Here is a 19,930-nt window from a genome sequence, read left to right as displayed (position 1 = left end):
CACTTTTCCTTGGTGGTTTCTCACTCTTCCCCTTCTGTCCATGTGGTTTGATGGGGCTGATCCTGCCCTTGCTCCCACTGGGCTCCAGAGGAGGGCTCCAGAGGAGGGCTCCAGAGGAGGGCTCCAGAGGAGGGCAGCTGATCCAGGCCTGGACGGTCAGCTTGCTCCATCCATTGGCTACTATGCTAGCTTCACAGAAAAGCATGTGGCCAAGATGATCGAATAAGAGCCAGTTACAGCATCCTCAAGAGGACGATGTCAGCCAGGAGTTGTGGCAGCTGTCTTTGCTACTTTGTGAGAAGATCCTCACCCCATATGGTGACCACTGGAAAGCAGGCTGAAATAGCGTAACCATCAAAGAGAAAGGTTAGCTCCCTCTGAGGGAGAGAAAAGGAAACCAGCTCTACAGTTCCCCCGGCAGCAATCAGGATTTGGAGAAACAGAAGGTTATAGAGGCAATCCTCACAGCCCAGATCTGTAGTATTTCCCAGGTCTTTCAAACACATTTAATTCTGCACAGGGAAAAAATGGCATCATTATTTAATCCAAAATACAATAACCACAATAGATTGCCCATGTGGGCACATAAGTCCCCTGCAGAGAATTTAATGTGCTTGCTGCCTTTACCCACATATACAACCAAGGCAGTGTGAATGGGGCCAGTCCCTTCCTGTGGCCTGGGAAGAGAGAACGTGGATGCCCATGGCTGTTATAACAGCAAAAAGGGGGGAAAAAAGAAAGCCCAAGGGTATAGCTGCAACTCCACTTAAGACTAATGCGTATCTTCATTTTAGTCCTCAGCAATAATCCAAAGAAATATCTGATACTACTGAAAGACTGCTGTCATCCCTGGTAGATACTCATCAATTATTATTAAGTATTGCACAGTTCAGGTCAAGATATAATATGTCTGAGAAAAACCATGGCACCTCCTTTTAATCTTGCATAGAAAACAATTAAAGTATATAAAGCACATTATTAAAATATGTAAAATTTATAATTTAATTATAAGATTGCATGGCTTTATGATCTAATAGTTCTGCTGTATTTTGCATATTAGTGAACAATTGCTTTCTTAAAGCACACAGTAGAATCATTTACTTGATGCTGGAGAATAAGTTAATTATGGATTCCCTGTATATGACTAATGGATTTAATAATCACTTTACTGTAGAATTAACTTATACTTCCCTGTGCTTATAGCACTAATGATGATATTCATAAAAGTTATATTTTTTAAAAAATGTAAGATTGGCACAAAAAGAGAAACCAGTGTACAACTTGGTTTTCGAGCCAGCAGTTGTAAATAGATAGTTCAGAGCCATCAAGGCCCTCCTCTTGCTCTGTAATAAATCACACATACCCTCTCCACCTCCCACCCCCGCCACCAGCCCTGCCCCCATTGGCTTTATTAAGGGAATTTATTTTATTTAAGGGAAGACGAAATGCTTGCCAGATACATTAGGTGAAGCTCCTGATTTTTTTAACCTCGGTTGTGGGTTACAATGAGGATTCTTCACTTACATCCACTTCATGAAGCTCTGGGAATCCCCACATGTGCTAAGATCACGTTGGGATGCCCCAGTCCCTCTGCTTGTCCTAGTTTCACTCCATTGAAGCCACTCACTTTTCTCTTTCAGCCAGAACAAACACTAGCAGAAGGCCTAGCAGTACTATTCTTTATTTAAGGAGGAGAGTCCCTAGCACTGCCTTTCCTGTCTTTTACCCTTCCTTACCACCGTCACCACCACTATCATCATCACCACCAACACTACCATCACCAACACCACCATCATCACCATTACCATCACCACCACCACCACCACCACCATGATCATCATCTGGGTTATTCTTTCCTCATGGAATTAAATGACGGAAGACCTAGATTTTATTTCCAGCTCTGTCGGTTTATAGCAAGGCATGACCTTGGGTTATTAAACCTCTCCCAACCTGCTCCATGGCTCTAAAATGGGAAAACCGATTACCTCCCTCTGACTCTGAATGTGCTTTGTCCACTGTTCAGTGCTAAATACAGGCAGTGAATTATTACAGTGCTCTTTCCTATCCCAACAGACGTCACCAACCCCTTCGTAAAACACTCTGCCATTTTGGGCACAGAGATTTAAAAATCCTGGAAGAAAAGAATTAAGGCTTGTGCTCTGGTATAAGCCTTCTTGGACAGAGCTGTTCAAGAAGTACGTGTTTACTAAGTATATGCTGATAAATTGACTGAATACATATAAATTCTTAATTCACTCTCTGAGGACCTGAGGAATTGTAATTTTCTTTAGGTCAGAGACCTGTAGCTCTTGCTGGGAAGCCTTGAATCACTGTCTTTCTGCCTCACGTCCCCCACCACTGGCTCCCAGCATCATGCTTTGCAGAGAGCAAGGTCACAAATGGTGAGAACAGACTGCCAGGAAAGGGGATCTGGCCCCCAGCGGGGATTCAGGACACCTAAGGGCACCATAGACTTCCCCTCTTCTGGTCTCTTCAAGGTGTTCGATATCGGATATCTCTTTTCCTCCTTAGCATTATAAAATACTAAATTGCTTTGACAAGAGAGAAATCCACATTTGTTTTATTATAACTTACTTAACATATTAAAGGGAAATTTTTAAGCTAAAATTTCAAGATTTCACTCAGACCTTCTTTGGGTAATTAAATGTCGCTGGTAAACAGGAGGCTGCACTGAATGTCCTGATCTCTGTTAATACCCAAACTTTTGTTGTTGTTTAATGAGCTTTATTTATAACACACATGCCCACCACAGCCCCCCTCTCAGGCCACAGTCCAGTCACTTCCGTGGCAATTGGGATGATTTGTTCCTAGCCTGTTTATTCATTTAAAAAATACCCAGAATACTTCCTGAAAATCCTTATTCTCACTGAAAATATGTAACCTCGAAAACCCTTGTCCAAGTTCATGCCTTTTTCTCTTCACCCACAACCTTTAGCTTTTGGCCTAAAACAGTGCTTCAGGGACCATGATGTGCATACATGTCACCTGGGGATCTGTGCACAGTCTGATTCAGGTGGGGCCCAGATTCTGCATTTCCAGCAAGCTCCCAAGAGGAGCCAAAACTTGGTCCCAGTCCACACTTTCAGTAGCAAGAACCTAAACTTTTTGTGGATCAGCCTCAAAATAATTCCTCTTTAATTTTACGCCAAGAAAATCCACATTATACTTATATAATTTCGTTATGCAAGAGAAACAAATGTTTAAGCTGAGCAATTTCTACTACCACAAAAATAATTCTATTATTCTTTTTCTCTTGAAATACTAAAACCCATCATCTTTTATTTCTATCTCCACTTTATCTCCATTTCAGCCTCATATTCCCTTCTCCTATTTCAACCTGCTCCACAAGCAGAAGGCAAACTAAATACATTGAGTGTTAAACAAGCACAACTGCGCCTCAGATTTTCAGGTGTCGTTTGCCTTTCAACTGTTAAATAATATATAAAATGTCTGGAGCTTATGTAAAACTTTATGCCTTACAAAGGGCTTGCATACACTTATTTCATAAAAATAAGTTCATGTCTGGGAAGAGATGGAATAATGGAGTTAAAAAAAGGGTAGATGTACTTTGGAGTGAGATTCACAAATCCTGGTTCTGCTAAGAAGTCAATCTTGGGCAAATTACTTAACCTCTTTGCTTATATTTTCTCATCTGTCAAACAGGGTATATAATAGTGGCATCATGAGCTAGCTCTTTGGACAAAGGTTATAGTTGGAAGATTTCAGAGAAAACTGAATGGCCAATACTTGGAACCTAGAGGGCCTTTGGTATGTGTCCCCTCAATACTCACATCAGCCTGTTCTTCTAATTCTACTTCCTGTGCAGGGGTTTTTCAATGCACTCTGTTCTGGGGTACCTGTCCTTCTCCAGGATAGCACCTGGAGTCTAACACCATCACTTCCTTTTCTCTTTATTTGCAGACCTTTCCAATTCCTCTATAAAACCTGCTGCTTTTGTGAAACGTGCAGTGGTGTTTGACACCTAGGTTTCAAGTGATCAAACAAGACATGATGACAAATCTAAGAAAAATGACACCAACCCTTTGAAGGAAACCAAAATCAATTCTCTTTCCCCCTCTTCTTCAAGCTCCCCTCTTTTTCTACTGTTATCTTACCTCATCTATCATACTTAGCCAGAAATCCATATGTCTAGTTTCAATCACCGTTTCTCAGGCAACAGCCAAGCCACTTAACAAGAGTCTAAAGCAAGCCATTATAATATTCTGCCCAGAGTAATATTCGGCCAAAGGTTACTGTGCCAGAGTAGGTTAATTATTCTAAGAGGACTTACTTTTACTATAATTATTGGTCACTATGAACTAATTAAAAAAAACCCTGCTGTTTATTAAGTGCCTCTGTATCCCCTAGAAGCTTTTACATATGTATCTCATTTCACCCTCATTACAACTCAGTGAAAGGTTTTTCAATTTTAAGGAAATCTTAAGATCAAGTTAGTGAAATTACTTAAGGTCACAAGTTAGTGATAGGCAAGTCAAGATTCAAACAAAGCCATAAGCGATTGTCTGATTGTGTTTTGTTACTATTGCTTTTAATTTAAAAATTAGGTTTAGCCAAGTAACATGTGCACTATCTGAAGGTAACATCTCCCAGATAGGTCAGTTTCCTCACAGAAGGATTCTCCCAGTTTCTCACTTGGAAGATGTAGACCTGGCTGCCAGCATTCTGGGAGCTCCCAGGGAAATGGCCTGAGGTCTCCCTGTTCAGTCCACTGACTTCTCCTTAATCTCCTGGCCCAGCATCTTATCCCTGGCCCAAACTGAGCAAATCTTAAAAGAAATTAAACTCCTTGTCTTTTTTTTTTTTTTTCTTTTTCTTATTCTCTTGAGCTACCTGCAAAGGAATCTTACTTTTCTATATAGCAATTTTCAAAACATCCCGTTTTCAGGCCCAGTTCACAACCCTGCCTCCGGGGGTTCATATCGCTTTCAAGTCTTGACATTCAGAAGTTCTGCAGTGCAACGTGGCTGGCCTCTTGCCGTCTTCCCCCATGATGGATCTCTAGGTCTGCCCTGTCTCTGCTGTACTAAATCAGTTACCACCTATTCATTTGCTTTCCAGCTTCCAAACATCGTGTTGAGTTCCCCCATTTGCCATGGAGCCCTCTCCTGTTCTCTTTGCCTTTATTAGTTTGTGTTTTTCAAATTCCTTCAGTATCATTTTAGTGGAGTTTGAGGAGAAAACCGTAATACATGTCAGAACTTTTTGATCATGTTTAACAAGAAGTCCTATCCTCTATTATTGGTAATAGTTATTTTATTTTACTTTATTAAAAAATTTTTTATTTACTTTTTTTTTCTTTTTGAGACAGAGTCTTGCTCTGTCACCCAGGCTGGAGTGCGGTGGTGAGATCTCAGCTCACTGCAACTTCCACTTCCCGGGTTCAAGCAATTCTTCTGCCTCAGCCTCCTGAGTAGCTGGGATTACAGGCACATGCCACCATGCCGGGCTAATTTTTTTGTATTTTTAGTAGCGATGGGATTTCACAACGTTGGGCAGGCTGATCTCAAACTCCTGACCTCAGGTGATCCACTGCCTCAGCCTCCCAAAGTGCTGGGATTATGGGTATGAGCCACCATGCCCAGTCGCTTAGTAGTTATTTTAGAGTCATGGTGTGTTAAATAATGCCCAGAACCTCACTTGACCCCCAAACCCAAATAAACAGAAGCCAATTAGGTTGGGCCACAGATACTTTCTAGTACTTCATAAAATAGTAGCCTAAATGTATTGGACATGTTAGTCTTATGACTAAGAAGAAAAAAAGGAAGGAAGAAAGCAGGAAGAAAGAGAGAGGGAAGGAGGTTTAAAAAAAAAAAAGGAATGGAAAATAGCTCCCTAACAATTTTTAAATCATACATGATCATAAACTTTATACTTTACATAATTTTTCTTTATTAATACTTCTTGGACTTCACTATAAAACAATTTTATTCTCGTACAAAAACTCTCTCAGGGTTTGGCTTCCAGAACGAATCAGGAGGCAAAAACTACAATTCTACTGTCAAGATTATAGTTTGCTTTAAACCCAAAAGCTGTCTTTTAAGAAACTGCATCCCAGAAGAACATTTTTGGATTTTTAAATATCCTATTTATCCTCTCTAAACTTGGAATCTGATGTCAACATTGGCTTGAAATCATCTGTGGCAGATTTATAATTTTTCTGGAGGGGAAAGGGAAAAACAAGATGAAAAAATGGGGATGTTTTTTCTTTCGGCTTAAAACCAAAGATTCAAAGCTGGTGTGAATGAATGGCTTGGAATGAACTTCTGGTGAGCATAGTGGTGTTTGCAGCCCTGCTACAACCTTTACATGGTTTGCAGAGTCTCCCCATTTTGCGTCATGAGTGCTGGCTGAGGTTATTCTGGGGGAGATGATAGCTGTGGAAAATGTGATTTAGAACTCTGCTCCCACCCTGCATGCTCCTTGTCCAGGACTATGCTGGATCGATGCAGCTCTACTTAGAATGATGGAATATGGGGAGAAACAGCTTTTTTTTTTTTTTTTTTTGAGACGGAGTCTTGCTCTGCCGCCCAGGCTGGAGTGCAGTGGTACAGTCTCAGCTCACTGCAACCTCTCCCTCTGGGATCCAACTGATTCTCCTGCTTCAGCCTCTCGAGTAGCTGGGGTTGCACGTGCCCACCACCAGGCCCAGCTAATTTTTTAATTTTTAGTAGAGACGGAGTTTCACCATTTTGGCCATGCTGGTTTCGAACTCCTGACCTCAAGTGATTCGCCCACCTCAGGCTCCCAAAATGCTGAGATTACAGGTGTGAGCCACTGTGCCTGGCCAAAACAGCCATTTCTATGATCAGTATGTGAACAACCTGGCATGGTCCTGGATGCAGAGGTGCTGATAGATGGAGAATCACTGAGCCACAATCCATCTGTGTGAAACAAGAAAAAAACTATGAGGATGTCTGCCAGTTTAAGAAGGTAAACTCTCGGAAGAACACCAATAGTGACAAGAAACATAAAGGACCTTGTGATTCAGGTAATACAGAATCTGCACACCATTCAATTCTTATTAAAGAATGAAAGATATAGATCTCTGTATGTGCTTTTCTATTTCTGACCTTGACTCTATGTATTGAAATGACGTAAGAGCCTAGTACGTGTTTTATGGTCACAGTCTGATTTTTTTTTTTTTTTTTTTTTTTTTTTGGAGACGGAGTCTCGCTCTGTCACCCAGGCTGGAGTGCAGTGGCGTGATCTCCGCTCACTGCAAGCTCCGTCTTGCGGGTTCACGCCATTCTCCTGCCTCAGCCTCTCCGAGTAGCTGGGACTACAGGCGCCTGCCACCATGCCCGGCTAATTTTTTGTATTTTTAGTAGAGACGGGGTTTCACCATGGTCTCCATCTCCTGACCTCGTGATCCGCCCGCCTCGGCCTCCCAGAATGCTGGGATTACAGGCGTGAGCCACCATGCCCGGCCCACAATCTGATTTAATGTCTAGATTATTTGACCTCCAGCAGATCTTAAAAACTCAAGTGTACAGAATTAGTTGTCCAGGGCTTGATTTGGTGCTCCACATTCAAACTACTCAAGGATCAAAAAATTAGCAAGTATAGAGTTTAACTATGTGACTTCGAGAGTAATAGCAAATGTTTCTGTGTTTATTTCATAACAATAATGGAATACTTATTTAGTGATATCTAGATGGAATTAAAAGTAATAAGAAGCAATGAAGGGTAAATGCCTTAATAACTATGAATTATATCTTTGCTGAACTCAGCATATTTAAAAATATGATTTGATGAATTAATTGGATGAAATTTTGTTTTGGTGTGAGAGTCTAAACTTATATCCTCTGAAAGGATCACATGAAAATAGATTGTAGATCTACAATACTTGATAAGTAAGTAGAAAAGACTTCCTATGTCAATGGAAAATTTATTTGCATTCATTTGCATTTATTTTGGTACACTAAAGAACCGTAAGAAGACAAAACATAGTTCTTACAAGGCCACAATGTTCTTGATAGGAGAAAGAAGCCAATGTAGACATAAAAATACTATACTCATTGGGTAAGATGAAGAAAAATACAGCAATCGCAACAGCGACTTTCACAAAGATAGTTTTACGGCTCCATCTTAATATAAATCATTCTTCACAAACAAGCTGCTCCAATTTCTTACAGATTTTCCAGTGTCTTAATGCTTGCTCTCTGGAGTTCTAAATTGCTTATTAAACACTTCAAAACATATGTCTGGAAATAGCCATTAGTGAAACAGTGTAAGTGCAACAGTTTTCCTCAGTGCCCAGAATCCACTTTATCACATGGGCACACTCTAGACACATGTATTTCATGTATGATTATTGCATTTAGTTTTCAAAAGTCCATTGATATAATTTTCCCTATTACATTTGTTTCTGACAAGTAAAAATGTGAGATCTCAAGAGGCAGATTCTCAGAATGAAATAAGGCTTAGCCAGTGATGTCCCCCACTGTGACAATGTCAACCCATTCTAACACAGTGCTAGAATTACAAATACAAATGCGCAAGGTGTGCAGAGCATTGCAGTACTGGGTGTGCTGAAATCCAAGACTCCTGAGGATTACACATGTTTAGCAAAGAGAATGATTTGCCTAAGATCCAGGTGTTCAAAAGAATTTCTCCAATCCCCTTTAGCCTATTATTACGTATGTATTCTGTTTTAAATGAGAAACAAGAGTCATTTTCTCCAGAATAATAGAACCATAATGACACTTGAAGTAAGCCCAGTGATCCTGATATTATAATAATAATAATAATATTACTATTATTATTTTGAGATGAGGTCTCTATCTGTTGTCCAGGCTGGAGCGCACTGATTCTGATATGATAATAATAATAATAATAATAATATTATTATTCTTTTGAGACGAGGTCTCTATCTGTTGTCCAGGCTAGAGTGCAGTGGCACAATCAGTGCTCACTGCAGCCTCGACCTCCTGAGCTCAAGCAATCCTCCTGCCTCAGCCTCCCAAGCAGTTGGGACTACAGGCGTGCACCACCATGCCCAGTTAATTTTTTTGCGTTTTTGGTAGAAACGGGGTTTCATCATGTTGTCTTGAACTCCTGGCTCAAGTGATCCCAAAGTGCTGGGATTACAGGCATGAGCCACTGTGCCTGGCCTATCATTATAATTATTATTAATGATTATAAGACTAAGTTTTCCTTCCAGTGTCCACTATTTTTTTAGTTTTTAAAGAAAACTAATTTAATAGGGTACCTCTTCTAGTATCATATTTGAAGTCATCAAAGCTAGTTTTCAAATCTTCTACATCACTTCTAATTATTTATTCACAACTCCTCAGTGTCATTTGTGAGTTTCTTGGGCTAAGAATATGGGTGTAAAGGACTGATGGTATCAACTATTCTGGAGTGTGGAGTCTTACCATTCTCGATTTGGTTACCCGCTCTACACTCTAATTTCTACATGGATATTATAGCATTATTTGAAGTTAACGTAGGGGAAAATGAATTCAGTGAGTAGGATTCCTTCAGAATTTTCTGACAAGCCTTTAAAAAATCGCATTTACAAAAACATAGTTAACCATTACTCTGTTAATTTATAATATGTTAATACTTTCCTGGTCTGAATTCACATGCCTTGCAAAATGACCAATTTACTAACACAATTATGATTTTCCTGCAATTGTATGAAATAATTTACACTTATTTTAACACACTGTTTTATATATGTGTGTGTATGTGTGTGTATACATATATACATATATACACATATATATTCATATACATATATATGTATATATGTGTATACACACACACTTATCAGCAGCAACAAGCCAAAATCCATTAAAATACTTTCAAGGCTGCACTTTACTTAAATCTGATTCAATGTTCTTGAGCTAAATAATACAAACCTAATATGGTTTAACAGTCCATTGGGTGCGATTTTCTTTGGTGTTTTGGCATATAATATGATGGATTGAATTTGAACTTTGGTCATGCTGGGGATACGGAAAGTCTGTGAGACCTTTTGTAGACAAGACAGGTAGATTCATCATGAGTGATTTTGGCACAGGCTATTGTAAGTATATTACGTTGGTAATATACAGGGAAATTAAAGGGCCAGGCTTCCTGATTAATATGTGACATCAGCTGAAACAATGGAGTCAGTATCAGAGTTCCCCTTAGTCAAGAATATGTAATTGATTTGTGGGCAATTCAGGATAAAAACAAATAGATTTGATGCATTTAAGCCCAAGAAAAAGCTACTATTGTTAGCAATCAAAAATACCCCCAAAAGAGAAGGGCAAAACTATTTCCAAATATTGGGAGCTTTTAGCAGCAGCTAGAACAAAACTTTTGGTGGTTAGGAGAACTAAGCTATTGTCTATTCTTTATGAGTTTCTTGATATAAAATGTACTCCCTAATGTTGACAAGCAACAATTTCACACTAGCCCACTTTTTATTTCTTATCCCATTTGTTTTTGATTTGATGTGGACAAGTTAATATGTCCAAGGGCCATAGGCAGTAGTTTTGCCCTTGAAAGGGGGAATTTATGTGATTTCTGTTTTTTTATTGTGTGCCTTTGGCACTGACATTTCTGCTTTCTCAGGACAAAAATAAAAATTACTTTAATGTTAAATTGAGCACATTCTTATGTCCTGAGATTACTACAAATGAAAAAAATACTTAATATTAAGAAATAGAAGCCATGGAATATAAAATTTATAAAATCTATCAACCTTTATAGAACCCCATCAGCCATGAATTAATTATACAGTGTTAGTATCAATTGCTATGTTGACTACAACAAGTAAATAATTTAAAAAGTGGGCAAGATAATTCACATAGCTAGATTAAAGATGTCTTGATTATTTTACCCTGGGTCATAACAAAGTCAATTTTCCAGGATGCTGTACCACTTAAGATAAAACTGAGCTATGTAACAACGACATTACATTATTTTTTAGAAAGAAATTTTGTATATATAATAAGATATGCATATTCATATACTTTTTTTTTTTTTGAGACGGAATCTCCCTCTTGCCACCCAGGCTGGAGTGCAGTAGTGCAATCTCGGCTTACTGCAACCTCCGCCTTCCAGGTTCAAGTGATTCTCCTGCCTTGGCCTCCCAAGTAGCTGGGATTACAGGCATGAGTCACACTGCCCAGTTAATTTTTGTATTTTTAGTAGAGACAGGTTTTCACAATGTTGGCTCAGCTGGTCTCGAACTCCTGACCTCAAGTGATCCACCTGCCTCGGACTCCCAAAGTGCTGGGATTACAGGCATGAGCCACTGGGCCTGACCACATATGCTTATACTTTTAATTTTATCTTCTAAATGGATTAAAAAATGTGCTCTTAGTCAACTGGTAGAAGTTTAGGACATATATATATATGTACTCCCTAATATTGACTCTCTCTCTCTGTCTATATATATATATATATATATAGATGTATTTTTTTTTTTTTTTTTTTTTTTGAGATTGAGTATTGCTGTGTCGGCTAGGCAGGGTGGAGTGCAATGATGCAATCTCAGCTGACTGTGACCTCCACCTTCCGGGTTCAAGTGATTCTCCTGTCTCGGCCTCCTGAGTAGCTGGGATTACAGGCGCATGTCACCATGCCCAGCTAATTTTTGTAATTTTAGTAGAGGTGGGATTTCACCATGTTGGCCAGGCTAGTCTTGAACTCCTGACCTCAAATGATCTGCCCGCCTTGGCCTCCCAAAGTGCTGGGATTACAGGTGTGAGCTACCGAGCCCGGTCCATTTTTATATAATTTTTTAAAGTAAAAATAACACAAATAGAATAAAGGCTCTGTTTTAGATTTAGCTCCATTATTGAAATACAATTATAAAACTAGCTGTAATACAGAGACCAAATGGTGTAATTGAAAAAATATTTACTTTGTAGACAGGCAAACGTTGTTTGAATCTGTGCTCTGCCACTTAAGGATACAACTGACCTGCTTCTTTGAAGTCATCTGTAAAAATTGGAAAATACCTACCTTGCCAGCGGGTAGTGCTAAATAAAAATAACATAAAGCTTGGTGCATAGGTATTAAACATATTTTTTTCTCTCTCTCATTTTCACTCCTCATAGTGAAAATGAGATCTTAGAGTAATGGCTATTTTTGTCCCATGTATTGTAGTATCAAGAATATCTTTTGTATATTTTGATATGGTCCTTTTTTGTTAACAGCTTTATTGAGACATAATTCACATGCCATACAGTTCATCCACTTAAAGGGTATAATGCAGTGACCCTAGTAGATTCACAGCCTTCTGCATCCATCACTACAATCAATTTTAGGATATTTTCATTACCTTAAAGAAACCTCACTTCTATAAGCCCTCACCCTCTAGTACTCTATCCTGCCAAGCCACGAACAATCACTAACCTATTTTCGTCTCTAGAGGCTTCCTATTCTGGACATATAATACGTGGTCCTTTGTGACTCACTTCTTACACTTAACACAAGAGTTTCCAGGTTCATCCGCATGGTAGCATGGGTCAGTGTTTCATTCCTTTTTATTGCTGAAGAATACTGCATTGCATGGACACATCACATTTTTTTTTTTTTTTTTTTTTTTTTTTTTGAGACGGAGTCTTGCTTTGTCGCCCAGGCTGGAGTGCAGTGGCGCAATCTTGGCTCACTGCAAGCTCCGCCTCCCGGGTTCACGCCATTCTCCTGCCTCAGCCTCTCCGAGTAGCTGGGACTACAGGCGCCCGCCACCACACCCGGCTAATTTTTTTTTTTTTTGTATTTTTAGTAGAGACAGGGTTTCACCGTGGTCTCGATCTCCTGACCTCATGATCCGCCCGCCTCGGTCTCCCAAAGTGCTGGGATTACAAGCGTGAGCCACCGTGCCCGGCCCATCACATTTTATTTACCCATCCATCGCTTGATGACATTTGGGTTGTTTCCACTTCTTGGCTACTAGGAATAATGCTGTTGTGAAAATTCATGGAGAAGTTTTTTCTGTGGACATGTTTTCATTTCTTTTAGGTATATACCTACAGGTAGAATTGCTGCCTCACATGATAACTCTTTGTTACTTCTGGACTATTTTCCTTCCACAATATTTACATTTCTACCAGCAGCATGTGAGGGTTTTGGTTTCTCCAGGTGCTCATCATCTCTTGTTACCATCTGTGTTTTTGACTGGAGCCCTGCTAGTGTATGTCTGAAGGGCTGTCTCATTGTGGTTTTGATTTGACTTTCCCAGATGGCTCATGAAGCTGAGCATCTTTTCATGTGCCTATTGGCCTTTTGTAGATCATCTCTGGAGGAATGTCTACTCAGATCCTTTGTCGATTTTTCATTGGGTTATCAGGGTTTTGTTGTTGTTGTTGTTGCTGTTGTTTTGAGATGGAGTCTTGCTCTGTCGCCAGGCTGGAGTGCAGTGGTGCGATCTCGGCTTACTGCAACCTCTGCCTCCCGGTTTCAAGCGATTCTCCTGCCTCAACCTCCCGAGTAGCTGGGACTGCAGGTGGGTGCCACCAATTCCCGGCTAATTTTTGTATTTTTAGTAGAGACGAGGTTTCGCCATGTTGGCCAGGATGGTCTCAATCTCTTGACCTTGTGATCCGCCCATCTTGGCCTCCCAAAGTGCTGGGATTACAGGCCTGAGCCACTGTGCCCGGCCATGTTTTTATTGAATTATAATAGTTATTTATATATTCTAGTTCCTTAACAGATACATCATTCCTTTTTTCCACACCATTTTCCTACTTTTTCTTCCTCTTCAACGTCCCCCACCCAACTTAACACAACACTCTTCATAGCTTCCATTTTCACCAGGACTTTTGGAAATTTGGATAAAAGTTTTTCCCATTCTAACTAGTCCATATTTGGCTGGGTGTGGTGGCTGACACCTGTAATCCCAGCACTTTGGGAGGCTGAGGCAAGCAGATTACTTGAGGTCAGGAATTCAAGACCAGCCTGGCCAACATGGTGAAACTCTGTCTCTACCAAAAATACAAAAATTAGCTAGGGATGATGGCTTGTGCCTGTAGTCCCAGCTATTCAGGTGGCTGAGGCAGACTGGATTCAATTGCTTGAACCCAGGAGGTGGAAGTTGCAGTGAATCAAGATCACACCACTGCACTCCAGCCTGAGCGACAAAGAGATACTCCATTTGAAAAAAAAAAAAGTCTGTATTCAACTAAATGAGGCATCTCTGAATGAGTTTCTAAGCAAAGTTTTTTTGTTGTTGGATTCCCTTTTTCATACTGCATAAATACTATACAGATTTTGTAAAAATTTTGGCTAAAAGTCTACTGACTGTGAGTACTGAAAAAAGACCCCAATTATTTATTCCAATTGCATTTATTTATTTTTATTTTTAATTTTTTTGAGATGTAGTCTCACTTTGCTGCCCAGGCTGGAGTGTAGTGGAATGATCTCGGTTCACTGCAGCCTCCACCTCCCAGGTTCAAACAATTCTCCTGCCTCAGCCTCCCAAGTAGCTGGGATTACAGGCACATGTCACCATGCCTGGCTAATTTTTATATTTTTAGTAGAGACAGGGTTTCACCATGTTGGCCAGGCTAGTCCTGAACTCCTGGCCCCAGTTGCATTTACATATGCACAAATTATTTCCAGAAATATTTCCTTAGACACTGGAGCCACTTTTAAAAATTTTTTTATTTTTAATTTTTGTGGGTATATAATAGGTGTACATATTTGTGGGGCACATGAGATGTTTTGATACAGGCATGCAATATGAAATAACCACATCATGGAGAATGGGGTATCTATCCCCTCAAGCATTTGTCCTTTGTGTTACAAATAATCCAGTTTCACTCTTTTAGTTATTTTTAAATGTACGATTGAGTTATTGTTGACTACACTCACCCTGTTGTGCAATCACATAGTATGTCCTATTCATTCTAACTTTATATTTTTGATATTGTTGTCCACCCATCAATCATCCTTACATCCCCCCCGCCTCCACCCCCCAACTTCCTTTCCCAGACTCTGGTAACCATCCTGCTACTCTCTGTGTTCATGAGTTCAATTGTTTTGATTTTTAGATCTCACAGGTAAGTGAGAACACGTGATGTTGGTCTTTCTGTGCCTGGCTTATTTCACTTAACACAATGATCTCCAGTTCCATCCATGTTATTGGAAATGACAGGATCTTGTTCTTTTTATGTCTGAATAGTACTCCATTGTGTGTATGTCTTACATTTTCTTTATCCATTCATGTGTTGATGGACACTTAGGTTGCTTCCAAATGTTCGCTATTGTGAACAGCTCTGCAATAAACATGGGAGTGCAGATATCTCTTAGGTATACTGATTTCCTTTCTTTTGGGTATATACCCAGCAGTGGGATTGCTGGACCATATGGGAGCTCTATTTTTAGTTTTTTGAGGAGCCTCCAAACTGTATGGGAGCCATTTTTTGACACAAATTTCTCACTTTTTTTGTAGCTTCTGTTATTTCTTTGCCTCCTGAAAATACAGGGAATTTCACTGGAAATAATTTCATTTTTGTTATTTCTTTGCCTCCTGAAAATACATAATGTCATTTTTGTTTGTGAAAATTCAGCCTACCCCATAAAACATCTGGAGTGGAAGGCAAAGGCAGATAAAACATTTCTTCCCAATGATGATAAGTGCACTTCAATTCAGGTACATGAATCTTTGGCACAACACACAGGCACTCAATATATTTGTTGATGACATTAATGAATTCTCTTTCCCAGATCACATGTTATAATCCGAGTTTGAAATATTAAAATGTTTCCATTGTAACCATGTCAGGCAATATAATGCCTTCTATATTCAAGGTGATAGAAGATATACAAAATCATTTCATATATATGATCTCATTAATAGGATCTAGGGGTCTGCAGGTGGTGACAGAAAGGATGAAAGGAGGTTACAGCATGCTGTAGTGCAGGGCTTCTCAAAGTGCGGCTTAAAGACCACAAGTCACAGCACCCTCTTGACACCCTGGTGAAATGATCAGCTGCAGGGCTCAAGTGCAGCTGAAAAAAGTCAAGATTCAGGAGGTGTGCCTCATGAATCTGCATGTGAAAATAACCGTTTCAGATGACCTCATGCCACTCTAAAATTTGACAACCACTGATATAGTTAAACAAACAAACAAACGGCATAATATGCCTCAGAATGAATTGCACTATGAGCAAATTCACCTCTTTGATCTGGTTTCCTCCTTTTCTCAGGTATACCTCAGGATTGTTTAAAAATTAATATTGGCCAGGTGTGGGGGCTTCCTCCTGTAATCCCAGCACTGTGGGAGGCCAAGGTGGGCAGATCACTTGAGGCCAGGAGTTTGACACCAGCCTGGCCAACATGGCGAAACTCCATCTCTAATAAAAAACACAAAAAAATTAACTGGGCGTGGTGGCACATGCCTGTAGTTCCAGCTACTCCGGAGGCTGAGGCACAAGAATTGCTTGAGCCCAGGAGGCGGAGGTTGCAGTGAGCTGAGATTGCACCACTGCACTCCAGCTTGGGTGACAGAGCACGACTCTGTCTCAAAAGAAAAAAAAAAAGAATATGAATCATTACCCAGTGCATTCCATTGCCAAGTGTAAACACTCAATCAACGGTAGTTACTATAATCAGTGTTTTTAACCATCTCTCTGGGGGCATTCTTCTCGGAATAATGGGTGGAGAGGAACTGTAAGTAGAGGTAACAGTGTAAGCAAAGCAGCAAGGACAGTCATGTTACACAAGTCATTCACTACAGCTGTGCAGTGTGCATGAGTGACAGCATTCACAGGTAAACCTGGAAAAGTAGGATTGAATTGGATAAGAAGATCCAATAGGGTACAGAGGTTGGATTTTTCACAGTGAGCCATGAAGTCATAGAAAGACTATATATTTTTATTATAAGAAGTTTCAAACATCCTCAAAAGTAGAAAGAACAGTATAATGAAGCCCTCTATACCCACCACCCAGATTCAATAATTATCAATGGTTTGTCACATTTATTCATCCATCCTTTTTTGTTTTACTTTTTTCTTTGCCAAAATATCTTAAAGCAATCTCCAGCTTTCCTGTTACGTCACTCTGCATGGCTCAGTATGCCTCTATGGAATATATTGCACTTTCTTACATAAACAAAATGCCTTTATCATACCTGAAAAATTAGTGATATTTTCTTGGCATCATCTGTCAGCCTGTCTGTAATCACACCCCAATTTTCTTTGAAAAATCTTTTTACAGTTGGTTTTCTGAATTAGACTTCAAACAGTTCACACATCACAATTAGTCACTAGGTTTCTCAAGTCCCTTTGATCTAGAAAAGTACTCTCCCTCATCCTTGTTTTTTATATCATTGGCTTATGGCAGAAACTGGGTGCTTTGTTCATGCAGAATACTCCATACTCTGGATTTGTCTATGGTCTTCCTTAGGGACGGCATGATCATTTATCTGTTAGTAAAATTACCAGAATTACAGTTTTGAAACAAATAAATATATATTGTACAGTGAGTCAAACAGTAATTGTTAGTGTCATTAGAAACCAAGATTTTTAGCATCAAAGAAAAGAAGTACAAATATAAAAGAAAGAAGATAAGTGAAAAATCTGTAACCTTAAATTTGAATTGAAAATATCAGTTTAAATCTGGGATGTAATTTTATTTTTGAAAAAAAACAAAACCAAACCATTTCCCAGCTCTGAGCAACGAAAAGGCCTAGAAGTTACGGCCAACCCTGTAGTCAAGAGCACCTGTAGCACCCAGATTATGGTTTTGCAATATAATTTTCCACTAAGAGGAAAGGAGGCTCCTTAGAGAAACTGCTGATTCCAGGTCTGAGGCAGCAAATACACAGATTGAGTCTGAACATCTTGTCATACCAAAAAATAAGAGCATTGCCATTCCACTGGCGTCTCCTCAACAGGACACAGGAACCAACTCGATGGGACACAATGCAAACATCAGAAAACATAATGGCTAGCATGGATTGTAATACCTCAAATACGTTTAAAACTTAAGTATTTTAATAAATAAAAATACTAACACAGGGCTAGAGAAACATGTGAAATGATACCACAGGGATGTAATCAGCCAAATCCAAAATGCAGGATATTTGACAGGACAAATAAGTTGCTTTCTTCAATAAACTAATGGTAAGAGAAGTAAAAGCAGGAAGCAAACTAGTATAGATTAAAAGGGACTTGAAAATTCTATCAGCCTGGTGTGGTGGCTCTTGCCTGTAATCCTAGCACTCTGGGAGGCTGAGGCAGGAGGATCGTTTGAGCTCAGGTGTTCGAGACCAGCCTGGGCAACATGGTGAGACCTTGTCTCTACAACAACTACAAAACTTAGCTAGCATGGTGGCACACGTCTGTAGTTCCAGCTACTCAGGAGGCTGAGTTGGGAGGAGCTCTTGAGCCCAGGAGGCAGAGGTTGCAGTGAGCCGAGCCGTGAATGTACTGTTGAACTTCAGCCTCGGCAATAGAGCCAGACCCTGTCTCAAAATAGCAAAAAGAAAAAGAAAAGAAAATCATACCAACCAAATGCAATGTGTGGCCCTTCTTTGGATCTGGATTCAAACAAATTATACATAAAGATATATGTGAACTAATTGAATCATTGTGAATACTGACTGGCCATTGGATGATATTAAGGAACTGTTAAAAAATGTTGAGCTATACTAGAATTGTGTTCATGTTTTTTTAAAAAAAGAATCTTATCTCAGAGAGACCCATCCTAAAGTATAACATCTAGGAACTGCTTTACAATAAGCTAGTAGGGGGTAGATGGATAGATCCTAAGGAGAGAATAAGAGATGAAAAAAGCTGGCCTATGTATATTGTGGGTGATGGTATACGAGAGTTCATTACACTAATCTCTTTTCTTTTTTTTTTTTTTTTTTTTTTTTTTTTTTTTTTTTTTTTTTGAGACAGAGTTTCACTCTTGCTGTCCAGGCTGGAGTGCCATGGCATGATCTCAGCTCACTGCAACCTCTGCCACCCAGGTTCAAGTGATTCTCCTGCCTCAGCCTCCCGAGTAGCTGGGATTACGGGCATGCACCACTACACCTGGCTAATTTTGTATTTTTAGTAGAGATGGGGTTTCTCCTTGTTGGTCAGGCTGGTCTTGAACTCCTGACCTCAGGTGATCTGCCCACCTCAGCCTCCCAAAGTGTTGGGATTACAGGCGTGAGCCACCGCGCCAGACCCTCTCTTCTTTTATATATGTTTAAAATGTCCATTGTAGGAAGTTATGCATAAATTAATAAATAACTGCTGAAAGAAAATTTTTCTAACAGATTAGAGGTGGACCTCTGAAATATGATCTGATGTGATGACTGCAAATTTAAGGAATCAGGAAAACAGATGAATGTGTTGATGCTTGCCACACCAAAGATGAATATGGGATGGCCTATGCATACACAAGACTGCTAAGTAGCTTTTTACTCCAAATTAAGGCAAAAACAGGAAAAATGGAGGAAAGATTGTGCTATACTTTTAAATGTAGTTACCCCTACACAGCATGAGAAGGGATAATAAGAGCTATTTACACTTTTAATTCAATGCCAATTTTTAATAAATAAATACTCTAAACTTGTATAATGAATGTTTATTACTTTTGTCTTTTATTTTTATTTTTTTATTTTATTAAATTTTTATATTTCCACAGGTTATTGGGGAACGGGTGGTGTTTGGTTGCATGAGTGAGTCCTTTGGTGTTGATTTGTGAGATTTTAGTGCACCTATCAGCCGAGCAGTATACACTGCACCCAATCTGTGGTCTTTTATCCCTCACTCCCTCCCCACCCTTTTCCCCATGAGTCCCAAAAGTCCAATGTGTCTTTCTTATGCCTTTGCATCCTCATAGCTTAGCTCCCACATATGAGTGAGAATATACAAAGTTTGGTTTTCCATTCCTGAATTACTTCACTTAGAATAATAGCCTCCAATGTCATCCAGTTTGCTGCGA

Source organism: Symphalangus syndactylus, chromosome 7, assembly GCF_028878055.3.
Source record: "Symphalangus syndactylus isolate Jambi chromosome 7, NHGRI_mSymSyn1-v2.1_pri, whole genome shotgun sequence".
Classification (NCBI taxonomy): domain Eukaryota; kingdom Metazoa; phylum Chordata; class Mammalia; order Primates; family Hylobatidae; genus Symphalangus; species Symphalangus syndactylus.
The sequence above is the reverse complement of the archived record's forward strand: the minus strand, read 5'-3'. Positions refer to the sequence as shown.